Source organism: Pleurodeles waltl, chromosome 6 (assembly GCF_031143425.1).
Source record: "Pleurodeles waltl isolate 20211129_DDA chromosome 6, aPleWal1.hap1.20221129, whole genome shotgun sequence".
Lineage (NCBI taxonomy): Eukaryota > Metazoa > Chordata > Amphibia > Caudata > Salamandridae > Pleurodeles > Pleurodeles waltl.
In genome coordinates this window covers 1,578,848,394-1,578,863,139 of record NC_090445.1, presented here as the reverse complement: position 1 = coordinate 1,578,863,139, position 14,746 = coordinate 1,578,848,394, and the positions used below count along the sequence as shown (strand labels likewise).

The 14,746-nt window shown below is 43.3% G+C and overlaps 1 long non-coding RNA gene across 1 annotated transcript in view; it reads left to right on the top strand.

Annotated features, from left to right (window-relative positions):
* LOC138302172 (uncharacterized) overlaps nucleotides 1-14,746 on the top strand; it is a 78,926-nt gene that overhangs the window by 42,582 nt on the left and 21,598 nt on the right. Inside the window, exon 5 of the long non-coding RNA XR_011205323.1 lies at nucleotides 9,416-9,473. This is a non-coding gene — a long non-coding RNA (uncharacterized lncRNA). The remainder of the gene's footprint in view (nucleotides 1-9,415; nucleotides 9,474-14,746) is intronic.

The following is a 14,746-nucleotide window of genomic DNA, read 5'->3' as shown; positions in this document are numbered from 1 at the left end:
ACATCAAAGAGAAAAAAAAGGAAAGAAAGATGAGAACACGCATGAGAGAAAAATAGCACAAGGTGAAGGGATATAAAAGGTGACGTGAGAAAAAAAAAGAAAAAGAGAGAAAAAAAACAACAACCCATCCCACAAATATAATGACAATGCCACACTACTAACATAGTAATCAACGAGCAACCAGGATCTACTAATTTACATCTCACCGAAGGCACAGTACGGGAAAAGAAACATTTATGGGAGGGGGAAGCAGAAAGAACATATCAACCTCACCCAACCACTTACCTAATAAAGGATTCGTGTTTTCTTTCCTCTCTCTCGCCTGATGCAGATGAATTTGGGAGCTTTTGAACCACTTACCTCGGGAGAAAAACAAAAGGAACATGCATTAGACCTGCAAGGAAAAGGAGAAGAGAATCACACAGAGGACAATCAATGACTATAGAATTATAAACATTGCACATATATTTGGATAAAGCTGATAAGGACTGAGAGAAAGAAAATAAATCCGTATATCAAAGAAATTTAACATACTGGTGCAAAACGTTATTCAGAATTCAGATTAAAAAGGAAGAAGTATCCTGGCATAATACTTACCTGTCACAGGGTCCCAGAACACACTAACCCCATTCATTTTTCCATAGGAAAACTGAATAGCGATACCGCAAAAACGGCTAAACAGAATTACACAAGATTTGGCAGAAAGCTAGAGCTTGGCCCACAAAGAGTGCTTTTTGTGATTTGGTGTATGTCTGTGCAGTACTTTATGAAAAGTTAAGGTTAAAAACCTTTGTATACTTCATACCGCAAAGGATCCATAAAGCTGAGAGACCTCTAGATAAGATATGATTGGCTGGCACCACATCACGAAAGATGTGATGGTAGCCATCTTCGGACCAAATAGGAGGAAGGTTGAAGACATCTTGTCCCCCTAGGCCTGGTTGGGTGGGCTCAGAGAGATTCCCCCGGGGCTAAAAACTGCATTTGTTTTCTATTAGAGCTGCGGTTCTGAGGAGGATCCGTGGATCCGATAACAAAAAAATTTGGTCTCCCACATTTGATAAAAACCTTACCCCTCATGGGTGAGCCAGGGTCAGGTGACTGGTGCAGATATATTTTTGGGAGATGGGGTATGCAGCGCACCCCCATTAGCCTCTGTGAGTATATGTCAAGTCCATCCCCTCTGGCCTATTCTTTAAAATTAGGAGAGGGGGGCATGCAGCCCCACGTTTCAGTGAGGCCCCGGAGATTCCTCCCTATGGGCCATATTAATAAAAATAGGGGAGGTGCAGTGCAGCTGCCCTTCCTAAGCTGTAGATCAGCCCCAGAGATTCCATCGACTGGGGCTTGATCTCTGTACTGTCCCCGGAGCACCATTCTCTGGGACAGTGCTTTTTATTGCCTGGAAGAGTGGGGCATGCTCCTGGGCAAGAAATGCATCTTTGCAATGGAGAATGGTGGTGGCTCCCCTAGCACTACACCAGGTATTAGCTGGGGAACTGGCTGGGCCTTGGGCCTACCCTCCATGACCCATAACAACAGGCATGATGTGGGTGCTCCAGGTAGGCACCGGGACACATACCTAAAAATAAAAATTGGAAAAGGATATCTTCCAGCTTGGGGTACCTGCGGAGCCTGTGGGGAACCTAGGGCTCCACAGCAGCACCCAACCATATTCAGTGTAGTGTGGGTGCCCTTTATGTCACCGGGGTAAGCATTTGAAACAAAAAAGCCAGTTAGTGAAGTTCTCACTAGCAACAGTAACATTTTGAACTAAATAAAAAACACACAGAAATTCAGCAGTTATAGTTAGTACCAACAACTATAACTTGCGCCTCTCCCATGCACTGCTTATGACCTCACATTTGACATCATTCATGACATGTTCTATAACAACATTTGACATCACTGATGGAATCTCAAATGACATCATTGATGACATCACTGATGACATCATCCAATGAGTGTGCTATTTTGCATAGTGGCGGGTAACAGTTATATTACTTTTCTATTCACTTTTGTACAGCTTGGAGACAGCTAATGCATGTAAGTGCTTGGAAAATGCATGTTCCCTAATGCACCATACCAGTGTAGAGATATTGAACATATTCTACATTTCTTATTCAATAGTAACTCTGTTTGCAGGTGACAGTTGACATTTGTTCATTATGCGTCAAACACGTTTTTTTGTTCTACAGAAATAGTTTTGTACAGGAGAAAGAATCTACGTAGTAGATACTAACTTTGGTAGTCTCCCTTGAGTTATTACAGAGAATCTTGTTGCAAGATAATTTAAAATTAAGATAGAAAGAAGACTGTGTGTACATGGAACTACATTATGCAAATGTGCTAGTTTTGCTTGAATAGATAAGCTGTCTGTGAAGTCTTAACCAGAGTGTGAAGGGTACAGGTAGTAGGTTCTTTAGCACCTTCAGATTGTGGTTAGTTTTTGCAAATAGTATTTTTTGACAACTGTTGCATTGAGTGTACATTGTTATTAGTAATTATTTGTAATACTCTGTGGTCCATTTTTGATCAGAGTTTAACTGTCTGCAATGGTGTGCTACTGAGTCAACTCTCTTCATAACGCAAAAGTTTTATACGGTACCTACTTTTTGGCTCATATCAATTTCATTTCTTAATGTAGGTTCAGTGAGTGTCAAGTGTTTGATACAGATAAAAGCTGCCCGTAGCAGGCCATTTCTTTTTGAAGTGGCATTCACTGTTGTCTTTCTGCCAATAACGTATAGATATTTAACGCTGCAGTCAATGTGTGTTTCTTGTATATTTGTGGACAATTGCTAATTTGATCTATGCTACCTGTAAAGTGTATGTAATAGACTGAATGTTGCCTATAATGCTTGTTTTCAACATCTTAGTGAGTTGTATATGTGGTGCTAGTAATAATGGGTGAACTTCTCCAGATCTATTTTGTACTTACTGTTAGGCCTTTAATGTCATCCTAATTTATAGAGCAATATGTTTAAACATGAAGTTTGGAGGATGTCATCATTAATGTCGTCAGTGATGTCATCAATGACATAATTTGAGGTGTCAGCAGTGACATCATAAATGATGTCATAGAACATGCCATGTCTGATGTCATATATGAGGTCATTAGCAATGCATTGCAGGGCGTAAGTTATAGTTAGTGCTGCTAACTATGACTGCTGAAGATCTGGATTTTTTAGTTCAAAATGTTAACGTTGTCAGTGAGAAATTCATATTATCATAATGTTACTTTAACCTTTGATATTTTTTGTGAATATATATATACCACCATTCTTTAGTTGTAGTTAGGATTCCCAGAGAGAGGAATTCCTTACATTTTTGCCCCTTAATACTGTTGCACCCTTCTGATGGATCTCCACAGATCTTTCCAGAACTATTATTGGCAGATGATGGAAAGTTTTGTGGGTTTGATTAAAGGGTGCAAAGAAAAAACGATGGTCCCAAAACAGATTTAGACTCCACCGCATTTTACATAGACTTTTTGTATTGGACGTAACGACAAAATGGCACCATGGATTGCAGTGAAAATTCACAGAGATGCAGAGTATACATATGTGTGAGACTTTTTGATATGGCAACTAAAATGGTTTAGTGGTTGCTAAGTTATAAGGTAAAAAAAGTAGTGATATCTGTTGTCGCAGTAGTACTGCAGCAGTATTGCAGTACATAGCAATGACATCACAAAAATGTGATTGGCTACTGGTAGATTGTCCACAGTAGAAAGGCAGGCATCTTATATTTGTAACACAGGTTTTGCTGTGTGCTGTATTGTGTTCTGAAAGATAGAGATGTAGAGTTTAGAACTGTAATATTAGTAGGCTTCAGGAAGCCTAAATAAGATAGTAGTGGTATGGATACGCTATTGTATATGTGTTTGTTTTTTTAAAGAAAAATGTACAAACTACTGCGGTGGTACCACAGTAGTTTCTAGAATGTACGGCAGTACAGTAAAAAAAAAAAAAAAAAATGGGGACACATTTTCAAACATCATTTACATATACTGTAGGTTGTATCTTAGAAGAGCCTATGTTTTTCTTTTTTTAACACATTTTATTGATGTATATGTAAAGGATCCAACAAGGCCAAAGGGGCCCATAATATGAATAGGTAATTACATCCAATATATCATAAACATAAAAAACATCAGTCCTGCCATTCTCCCCACACTATGCCCTCATTGTTTGGTAAATTGAGAAAAAAAGAATGTTATAAGTTTCTCGACTTTATATCCTATGACCTTCCTCAGCTCAATGCTAAACAGCTTCTTGTGGGCCCTGATATGTCTTAATTTCATCATCTATGTGTTGGTGGATGTAACCATTGCCATATTTTTGGGTGTTTTTAGGGGCATCCCCTCACTTTATATGCCACAATCTCCATTCCCATGCAGTGGTCTAGTCCCATTTTCTAAATCGATAATCGATAAGGACTGCCCCCTTCCACACTTTGGCTATGTCATGTTTAGCAAGCGTCAGTCCCAGACTAAGCAGGGATACTATATATTTATTCCCACCTACATCCTCCATAAGGTGAAGCAGAGCCAGCCACAAGACTATGTGGGATCTGCCCTGACTGGACCTCCCCATGGCATATGACCACCCCTCACCAAAACTTCTCTTACTGTATGCAGCTACACACAGTGTGAAGGAAAGTGCCTTCCTCAGCTCCGAACCTGAGACATGCCGGGGAGGCGATCACCCCCATATGACAGAGCCCTTAATGTATTAGGTATATGAAGTGGATGGATTTAAATTGAATCAACTGGAACTGTGCTGCTGTGGGTGCTCCTCTGTGAGAACCCAGGATCTCTGTCCAGTCTTCATTTTCTAATTCACCTATATCGCCATTTTATCAAGTGCATATGCAGGGTCCCTCTGCATATCATATCACCAGTCATTTATGTTCTGGAGGAGGGCCGCTCGATATCAGCTGCTGCAATGCCCACAGTATGTTGACTGAAAGCACTTGCCGAGGGCCACTTGGGGGGGGGAGGGACTCTGACCCAGAGAGAGGCATTTAGAGTGGAATTCAGCTTTCAAAACCACTGTCTCTGGATATTGAACAGGAAATGTTGCAGTTCGTAAAGGAATCTGGGCAGTGAGACCATCTTGAACATCACTGAATGTTCTGTCGGGGACAGTGGGAGCCCAGACCATATATTTAGATCATCATTCAGATGAGTAAACAGTGGTTCTATGTTGACATTCCATGCATGAGTCGCCTTTGGGGATATATACATGCCCAAGTTTTTGAATCCTTAGGTAGCCACCGGTATATCTGCCGCCCAATCAGGTCTACATGGGCCTTGACCCACAGCATATAATGTGGATTTGGTGGAATTCAAGTAGAGGCCTGAAGCTTCCCTAAATATGTGCATTATTTGTAACAGCCTGGGTCCCGTAATGTCTGGGGCTGTAATGAAGAACAACATGTCAACTGCGTATAATGCTATTCTGTTGGACCAGTTATCACCCCATTCAAAGTCATGCTCTTGTGCATCCATTCGCACCCAAACCACTATAGGCCACACGGCCATAGCAAACAGTAGGTTGGACAGGGGGCAACCCTGACTCATTACCCTCTGTGTAGGGAATGTATCCGACCTAGCCCATGCCGCCCGCACCGACGCTGTCAGGTCAGTATATAACAATCAGAGATAAGAGGAGCATTTAGGGCCAGATGTATCATCACGGCCCTTAGCGATTCGTAAGTAGCGATTTTTAAGAAATCGCTATTTCCGACTCGCAAATTGCCATGTATCACATTTGCGATTCGGTAATAGCAAATGCTGTTACCAAATCGCAAATTGCGATACCGGCCCCATTCGCAGCTATGGGCCTGTTGGCCCATATCTGTGAATTTTTTGCATTTCCAAAATTGTGATTTCTGAACCAGAAATCGCAATTTTGGAAATGCAAAACCCCAGGGTGCTGGGGGCCTAAGGCCCCCTTTGCTGCACCCCAAATTTTTGGGGGGGACATGTAAGGTGCACACAGGCCAAAAGGGCATGTGTGCTTTACATGTACAATTTAAAAATGCATTTCAAATGCATTTTAAAATTTTGCACATGGTTACCACCAAGTTCAACTTGGTGGTAAATAGCGATTCCTAAAGGCCAAAATCGCATTTAGGAATTTTTTCATACATGTGCTAAGAAATCACAAATAAGGAATCCTTATTTGCAATTTCTAATTTAGAGAGTCGCAATTTGTGACTCTCTAAACAGGGTCGCAATTTTAAGGAATCGCTATTTTAGCGATTCCTTAAAATTGTGTTCAGAATATATTTCATATATTCTGAAATGGCATTTTGCATTCGCAAATGGGCATTCACACAGTTTGCGAATGCAAAATGCTTTCATACTTCTGGCCCTTAGTTTTTAGGTGATTGCCATGGGTGCTTAAATAGTCACCTTCTCTATGATATGTAGATCATAGGGATGCCCAGTTATTGGGTGACTGGCTAATGACTGCCTTTATAAAAGTTAAAGGCAGCCATCTTGTTTTTAGGTGCAGTTTGGCTATGTTCTGTGTTATGCCTTCATATCTAGGTAAGTATTACGTTTGGTATTTATCCCCTACCTATTACCACTTTGGTAAAGTGGTAATATTTAGGGAAAATATTTATAATTTTCTATATCTGTTTTTGAAAAGTTATGGAGTACCACAACACTGCCTCTGGAATACCGTGGTACCAAAAATAAATGAAAGAAAAAATAGGTATCTAAAACACAATTAGCTGTAATACACTATATTTTACAAATATAGTGTATTTCTATTTTTAACATATTTAAATATACACAAAATTTTTTACGGGGTAGCACAGTAATACCTACAAATTAGTGCTCTATGCACAGTTCTCCCTAGACTGCTATAAATTATATAGAAAATTGTAAATACAATTCTGTTCCTATTAACACTGAAATAAATTGGTAATAACTAGTGAACAACAATAAAACCTAATAAATACCTATATCTAAGACCCTAACCCAGAACACAGGGAAAGGCAGAATGCAGCAAAACTGTGATAAAACTAAATGGCAGCCTTTCACCTTTGGTAAACAAAACCATTAACAAATCACAGACTGACTTCTCATCTGCATCTATCACAGTATAATGTGAACTTATCACAGTGTACTGCCGCACAACATATAACTATGTTTTTCTAAAACAAATATACTTTTACACTATTTACACTATTCACACATACTACTAAAAATTACCATTTACAACTCATAATGTAAATTCTTGTCACATTACATCTACATCAGTTCACACACTTTCACGCTGAATCTGTCTCAATTAAGACACTCCACTCTATGCCACTCCACTCTATGCCATGCCACTTTACACTATTACACTTGACGCCACTTCACTCTATGTCACTCCATTCCATATCACTCCAGTATACCTCTACATTCTATGCTAATCCACTGTACACCACTCCACTCTACTCCACTTAGCACCACTCCACACCACTGTAGTCTGTACTATTATACTGTACACCACTCTATTCAACGACACTCCATTCTGCTCCACTTCACTGTATGCTAGAAAACTACACTCTACAAAATTCAACTCCATGCCACTCCACTGTGCACCACTTCAGTGTACACCACAGCGTTCTATGCTATTTCACTATATGCCACTCCACTCTACTCCAGTCCATTTTACGTAACTGCAATATGTGGCACTCCATAACAATCCAATGTATGCAATTACACCATACAACACTACATTCAAAGCCACTCCACTATATGTCACTACACTCTGAGGGTCATTCTGACCCTGGCGGCCACGACCACGGGAGCACCGCCAACAGGCTGGCGGTGCTCCAATGAGCATTCTGACCGCGGCGGTTCAGCCGCGGTCAGAAGCGGAAAGTCAGCGGTCTCCCGCTGACTTTCCGCTGCTCATTGGAATCCTCCATGGCTGCGGAGCGCGGATTCTGACCCCCCCTACCGCCATCCAGTTCATGGCGGGAAAGACGCCATGAACAGGATGGCGGTAGGGGGGGTCGCGGGGCCCCTGGGGGCCCCTGCCGTGCCCCTGCCAATGGCATGGGCACGGCAGGGGCCCCCGTAAGAGGGCCCCAAAATGTATTTCACTGTCTGCCTTGCAGACAGTGAAATACGCGACGGGTGCAGTAGCACCCGTCGCACCTTCCCACTCCGCCGGCTCGATTACGAGCCGGCATCCTCGTGGGAAGGTCGTTTTCCCCTGGGCTGGCGGGCGGTTTAACTGGAACCGCCCGCCAGCCCAGGGGAAAACTCGTAATACCCGCCGCGGTCTTTTGACCGCGGCGCGGTAATTTGGAGGGCGGGATCCTGGCGGGCGGCCTCCGCCGCCCGCCAGGGTCATAATGAGGCCCTCTGTTACTTCAGTCTATGCCATTCCACTGTACGACACTGAACTCTATGCCACTTTACTCAACACTGCTCCACTATATACCACTCCCCTCTACACCACTCCTCTCTACGGCACTACACTTTATGCTATTCCACTGTACATCACTCCACTGTACCATATTCCACTTTATGTCACTTCACAACACTATACTGTTTGACAGTACACTTTACAGCACTCTCCTCCACTCTGCTGTACCACATGCCACTTAATGACACTTCAGTCAAAGACAGTAAACTGCACAATTTGAAATTTGTATTTATTACAAATAAAAAACGTTGAAATTCAATGATAAAAACTAAAGTCAGGGATACTTTTTAGTTAGGAACACTTTATTTCTTTTATCTATCTATATACACAAATTCAAATTCAACTACATAAACTTTAGAAAATCTAAAGTTATAGTTATAACTTAAATGTACAATTTACTCACCACCTTCAAATTATTATATCACGCACCCCCATGTACTGTCTGATCACCTCACTCACCACACAACATCAAGTATAACTCACCACTTTACCATGCACTGTGTTTTCCCAAATCATGTCATTTCAGATGTCATAAATGTTACTATGAATGCTACGATTTCACATGCTATAAGATATGTCATATGCAAGGGTACAACGAGTGCATGAAGAAGGGGCTAGTTATAGTTAATGTAGTGTGGTTAGTTGTTTCGTATATAGGTACAATTCATATGTTAATATTATATTATAAATCACTAAAGCCCGCCTAAAGAGGCAAGTGAAATTAAAAGGCGGTCGTGTGTCAGTGTACACACCATCTTCCAAGCGTTTCCCAAGCAAAACATTAACTTTTCAGAAAGTCAAGCCTTTTACACTAAAACATGATAATAGCCACGGTTACTTGAAATAGTGATTTACTCACTTCAAAGGGGACATTCTCTTCTTTCCAAAGACAATTTTCAGAATTCCAAGAAGCAATTAAAAAAAATGAAAATTTAACGAGAACCTTACACAAGATGTTCTCTCCTTAGATAATTCGAAGGTTTGTGTCCAGCCAGCACGTCTCCGAGGCAAATCCCTGTTCTTTTGGTAAGTGGTCGGCTTTTCATAGAAATAAGTGAACTGCTAACAGAATATTCCAAGAATGAAAAATGTGCTTCCACCCAAAAAAGAGAGAGAAACAGAAAGAAAAGATAAAGCAGCCAACCGGGCCATAGCACGTCGCAGCGTGGATTATGTGGTAGAGGCCTGCACTCAATGTGTCTTACAGATTTATGGCTTTCCAAACCAGTCCAGAAAGCAGGGTTACGATGCAATTGTTTATTCCTTTAATATATAAAGTGGAAAAGGTGTTTTGATCAGGGGAGGTGACAGGCCAAGAGAGCAAGATTCACATTCAATGAATAAACGTTGTCTAAACACTGAGGTATAGTGGTTTGTTTGTGTAGCCAATCAGTTTATTGCTATAGTTCGTATTCTGTGAAATAGATGATCAGGTTGTGCTTGGGGTTCATCTAGTTCTAATTTGCAAGTACATCTTCATCCCAACACGGATCACCTGACAATGGAGCCGCAGTGCTTCATGGTCGCTCTTTCCTAGTGCTCTAGCGCTTGTCACCTTAATATTACTTCTTCACAGTTCTCCATTATCCTTAGGTTATAAATTTGATCTTATTGAGGCTCGGCCTCAAAGAAGTATATCAAGCACAGGGGACAAGTTTGCATCCTGGTTTGGAGCACCACCCAGTTGCAGTCCAAGAGAAGACATGAAAACTTTTTTTTCATTTGTCTCTCTTCCAAAAATAATACCTTTGGCTGGGAAAGATCCGGAACAACGCGTCCGGAACCACATCTGCATTGTTCACGCAAGCGGAATGACGCTTACCTGAGTAACGCAGGCCTTTTTCTCTGCCTTAAACAACGCACATGTGTGGTTAAGGCACAGAAAAAGGAAGATCCATCAGGAGAGGACGTGGTCAGGTTTTAAGTGGGGCTGGGGCAGGGCTGGGAGTAGTTTTTATGGGTGGTGGCGGGGGTGAAGGGGTTGGGGTGGTTAGTTTTTTTTTTTTAATAGAGGCAGGGGTGGGGGTCGGTACTATGGTTTTTAGGGTAGGGGTGGGGGGTTGTGGTTATTTTGTTTTTAGGGCAGGGTGAGGGTAGTTTTGTATTTAGAGCCGGTGGGGGGGTCGGGTTTTTAGGGACGGGGAGGGGGGTCAGGGTAATTTTGTAATTGGGGGTTCGGGTAATTATGTTTTTAGGACGAGTGGGAGAGTGGGTTTTTAGGGGTAGGGGTCAGGGTAATTTGTATTTAGGGTAGGTGGGGCGGTCAGGTTTTTAGGGGTGGGGGTTGGGGTAATTTTGTATTTAGGGCAGGTGGATGGTGGGTTATTAGGGGTGGGAGGGTCGGGGTAATTTTCTATTGAGGGTGGGCGGGTGTCGTGTTTTTAGGGTCTGGGTGGGGTGTTGGGGTAATTTTGTATTCAGGGCAGGTGGAGGGATTGGGTTTTTAGGGTCAGGGATGGGGGCTGGAGACATTTTGCATTCAGAGCAGGTGTGGGTCGGGTTTTTAGGGGCGGGGTGAGGGGTTGGGGTAGTTTTGTTTTTAGGGGTTGGGTTGTTTTATTTTTAGGGGTGGAGATCGGTTTTAGGGCTCTTTGTGGGTGGGGGGTATCGGTGTAGTTTTTAAGTGTGGGGGGTTTGGGTGTTTCTGTTTTAGGGTTGGGGCGTGGCATGCAATAACCATACATGCCTGTTCCACACATGCCTTTACTAGGCTTGCCTTTACAATGAAAAGTCGTTGTAAAGGCATGCGTGATAAAGGCATGCATGGAAACAACGGGGTCGTTGTTCCGACCACGTTGTTCAGGCATGCATGGTTGATGCATGAGCGGTTCCATCATACAACCCCTTTGGCTCTTTAATACAAAAAAATGAAAAACAACCTCATGATGTGGTCCCAGCCTATTCGCTTGGTTGGCTCTATAACATCACTTATGATGTTTACTTGTTTTAAAATAATAAAAATGCACAACAGGCTCTGTTCAAGCAATGACTATCATATCACACAGTGGTTACATCTGTGTATGTCTTCCTATTGTGGATGCTTCGAAAGGAACAATTTTGTCATCCAAATGGGAGCATATTTTTAGTAGGTGATGAGGTCTTGTTTGGACAAAGTCATCAGTTCCATGACAGGACAAACTCACACTAGCCCTAGACACAGTGGCGGATGGCAGTTTTAGAAGGGAGGGGGGTGGGTGGAATGCACACTCACACTCATTCTTTCACACACACATGCACCTTAGGTCAGCCAATGAGGGAAGGCAGCAGTCCCACCTTTGTCACAGAGTGAGATAGGGTCAGTGTCACTGATTGACACTCGCCCTGGGAGCTTCAGAGCTTAAACCTGAAGAGCCCAGGTCAAAGCCAATGGGTGATGCTTCCCTCGTCACCTCAGGAAGGGCCTCAAGGCACCTTTGTTGAGGAAAGGAGGTCACGCCCACAGGAGCTGTGACCTCTTTAGCCCAGCAAAGTTCAGCTCAGGCAGCAGGAGTCTGCGCAAATCGCGCATGTCTGCTCCTGGTTGCCTGACCTGAACATGAAGAGTGTCTGTCACGCTGACCTTTGTCCAGCCTGACCGGCACTCTTCATGAGGGGTAAAAGGTGGGGGGGGTGGCCCCTCTGCCCTAAAGACGGGCCGCGCCTGCCTAGACATGCTGCACTTAGGATGGGTGAAACATAACACATCCATTAGAACCTTTCTAGATGCTAGCCTTCTTTAATTACTCAACATTTAGGGATATTAGAACAAAAACGTCACTGAAACCAGCTAAAAAAATATACAAACCTTCTTAGTATCTTCATCGGAAGTGTAGCACTTGTTTCAATCATTGTTTTCCTTGATTCGCACTGTTGTCAGATGTGGAAGTGGGCACCTAATACTCCCCCCATTGCCAGTTTGGAGGAATGTACACAATTGCACCAGGGCAGAGAGGGTATATACTCCATGTTAGAAATGGGGCCTTTGGTTGGCAGTCAGGTTACCCCCTGTCCAAGCAAGGACCCTCACTCTAGTCAGGGTAAGTCACACATAATCCAAATTATCCTGTGCCCACCCTCTGGTAGCTTGGCAGTGAGCAGTCAGACTTAACTTAGAAGGCAATGTGTAAAGTATTTGTGCAACAAATCATACAATAATGCCATATAGCACCACAAAAATACACCGCACAGTGTTTAGAAAAATATATAATATTTATCTAATATGATGCAGGTCAAAATGATTAAAATGCAATAAGTATATGTTGAGATATCACTGAAAAGTTATATAAAGTGTCTTAAGTCTTCTAAAAGCAAAGGAAGTCTCTTTCAAGCACATTGGAGAAGTGTGGAAACAAAGAAGTGTGCGCCGATTTCTCGGGCCGCACACGGTGATGCATCATTTAGTTTTCACATAAGGATGGCTGTGCGTCAATTTCCGGCGTTCGGTCGAGGATCCTCTTCAGGTTGCAGGGTTTATAGATGCTCCGGGGACGATGCGTGGATTTCCGGCATTGGCAGGACGAAGTCACAGGAGCTGCGTCGATCCGGTGGCCGTGGCATCGAATTTTCTACCACACGGCAGGCGCTGTGTCGATTTATCTCTGGAAGTCGGGCTGCGTCATTCCGGCTCGGCTGTGTGTCGATCCAGTGAGGCCGTGCGTCGAATTTCCAGTCGCTATGCTGGTGCTGCGTCGATCTTCTCGGTGCAAAGTCAGGCTGTGTCGTTCCGGTTCAGCATGCAGTGAAATTTTCACCAAGGTGCAGGCTGTGCATCGTTTCTGGCAGGCTGTGCGTTGAATTTCGCTGCACAAGGAGTCTTTCTTGTAGAGCTGAAGTCTTTTTGGTTCTGAGACTTCACGGAATAGGAGGCAAGCTCTATCCAAGCCCTTAGAGAGCACTTCTTCTCCTCAGCCAGAGAGCAGCAAGGCAGCAGGGAAACAGCAAGGCTGCAGTCTTTCACAGAAAGCAGACAGGTCAGTCCTTTGGGCATCCAGGCAGTTCTTCTTGGCAGGATGCAGGTTCTGGTTCAAGTTTCTTCTCCAGGAAGTGTCTGTAAAGTAGAGTGTCTACCCCAAGTGTCTTGAGTCTGTGGGTTTGGGTGCTCTTCTTATACCCATTTTGGTCTTTGAAGTAGGCTTACTTCAAAGGAAAGTCTCACTTGTTTGTGAAATCCTGCCTTGCCCAGGCAAGGCCTCAGGCACACACCAGGGGGTTGGAGACTGCATTGTGTGAGGGCAGGCACAGCCCTTTCAGGTGCGAGTGACCACTCCTCCCTTCCCTCCCAGCACAGATGGCTCATAAGAATATGCAGGCTACACCCCAGCCCCCTTTGTGACACTGTCTGGAGAGAGGTGCAAACAGCCCAACTGTCAAACTAACCCAGACAGGGAATCCACAAACAGGCAGAGTCACAAAAATGGTTCAAGCAAGAAAATGCCCACTTTCTAAAAGTGGCATTTTCAAACACACAATCTTAAAATCAACTTAACTAACAGATGTATTTTTAAATTGTGAGTTCAGAGGTCCCAAACTCCACATGTCTATCTGCTCCCATGGGGAATCTACGCTTTAATCATGTTTAAAGGCATCCCTCAGGCTAACCTATGAGAGAGATAGGCCTTGAAAGAGTGAAAAACTAATTTGGTAGTATTTCACTGTCAGGACAGATAAAACACATTAGTATATGTCCTACCTTAACCACACACTGCACCCTGCCCATGGGGCTACCTAGGGCCTACATTAGGGGTGTCATATGTAGGAAAAGGGAAGGGTTAGGCCTGGCAAGTGGGTACACTTGCCAAGTTGAATTTACAGTTTAAAACTGCACACACAGACACTGCAGTGGCAGGTCTGAGGCATGATTACAGGACTACTTATGTGGCTGGCACAACCAGTGCTGCAGGCCCACTAGTATCATTTGATGTACAGGCCCTGGGTACCTCTAGTGCACTTTACTAGGGACTTACTAATAAAACAAGTATGCCAATCATGGATAAACCAATCAACAGTACACTTTACGCAGAGAACATATGCACTTTAGCACTGGTTAGAAGTGGTAAAGTGCTCATAGTCCTAAAGCCAACAAAAACAGGTCAGGAGAAATAGGAGGAAGGAGGCAAAAAAGTTTGGGGATGACCCTGCAAAAAGGACCAGGGCCAACATGACCCCCTACCAGCCTAAAGCATAGGCAGAACAATCAATACCCTGATGTACTTCCCTGATTGAGGCAATAGATAAAGGACCCAGGCCCACAACAGCAGGGGCATGTTCCAGTTCTACGCCTTCCTGACTCCAGTTGGATCCCTCTGTCCATACTCTCAGAG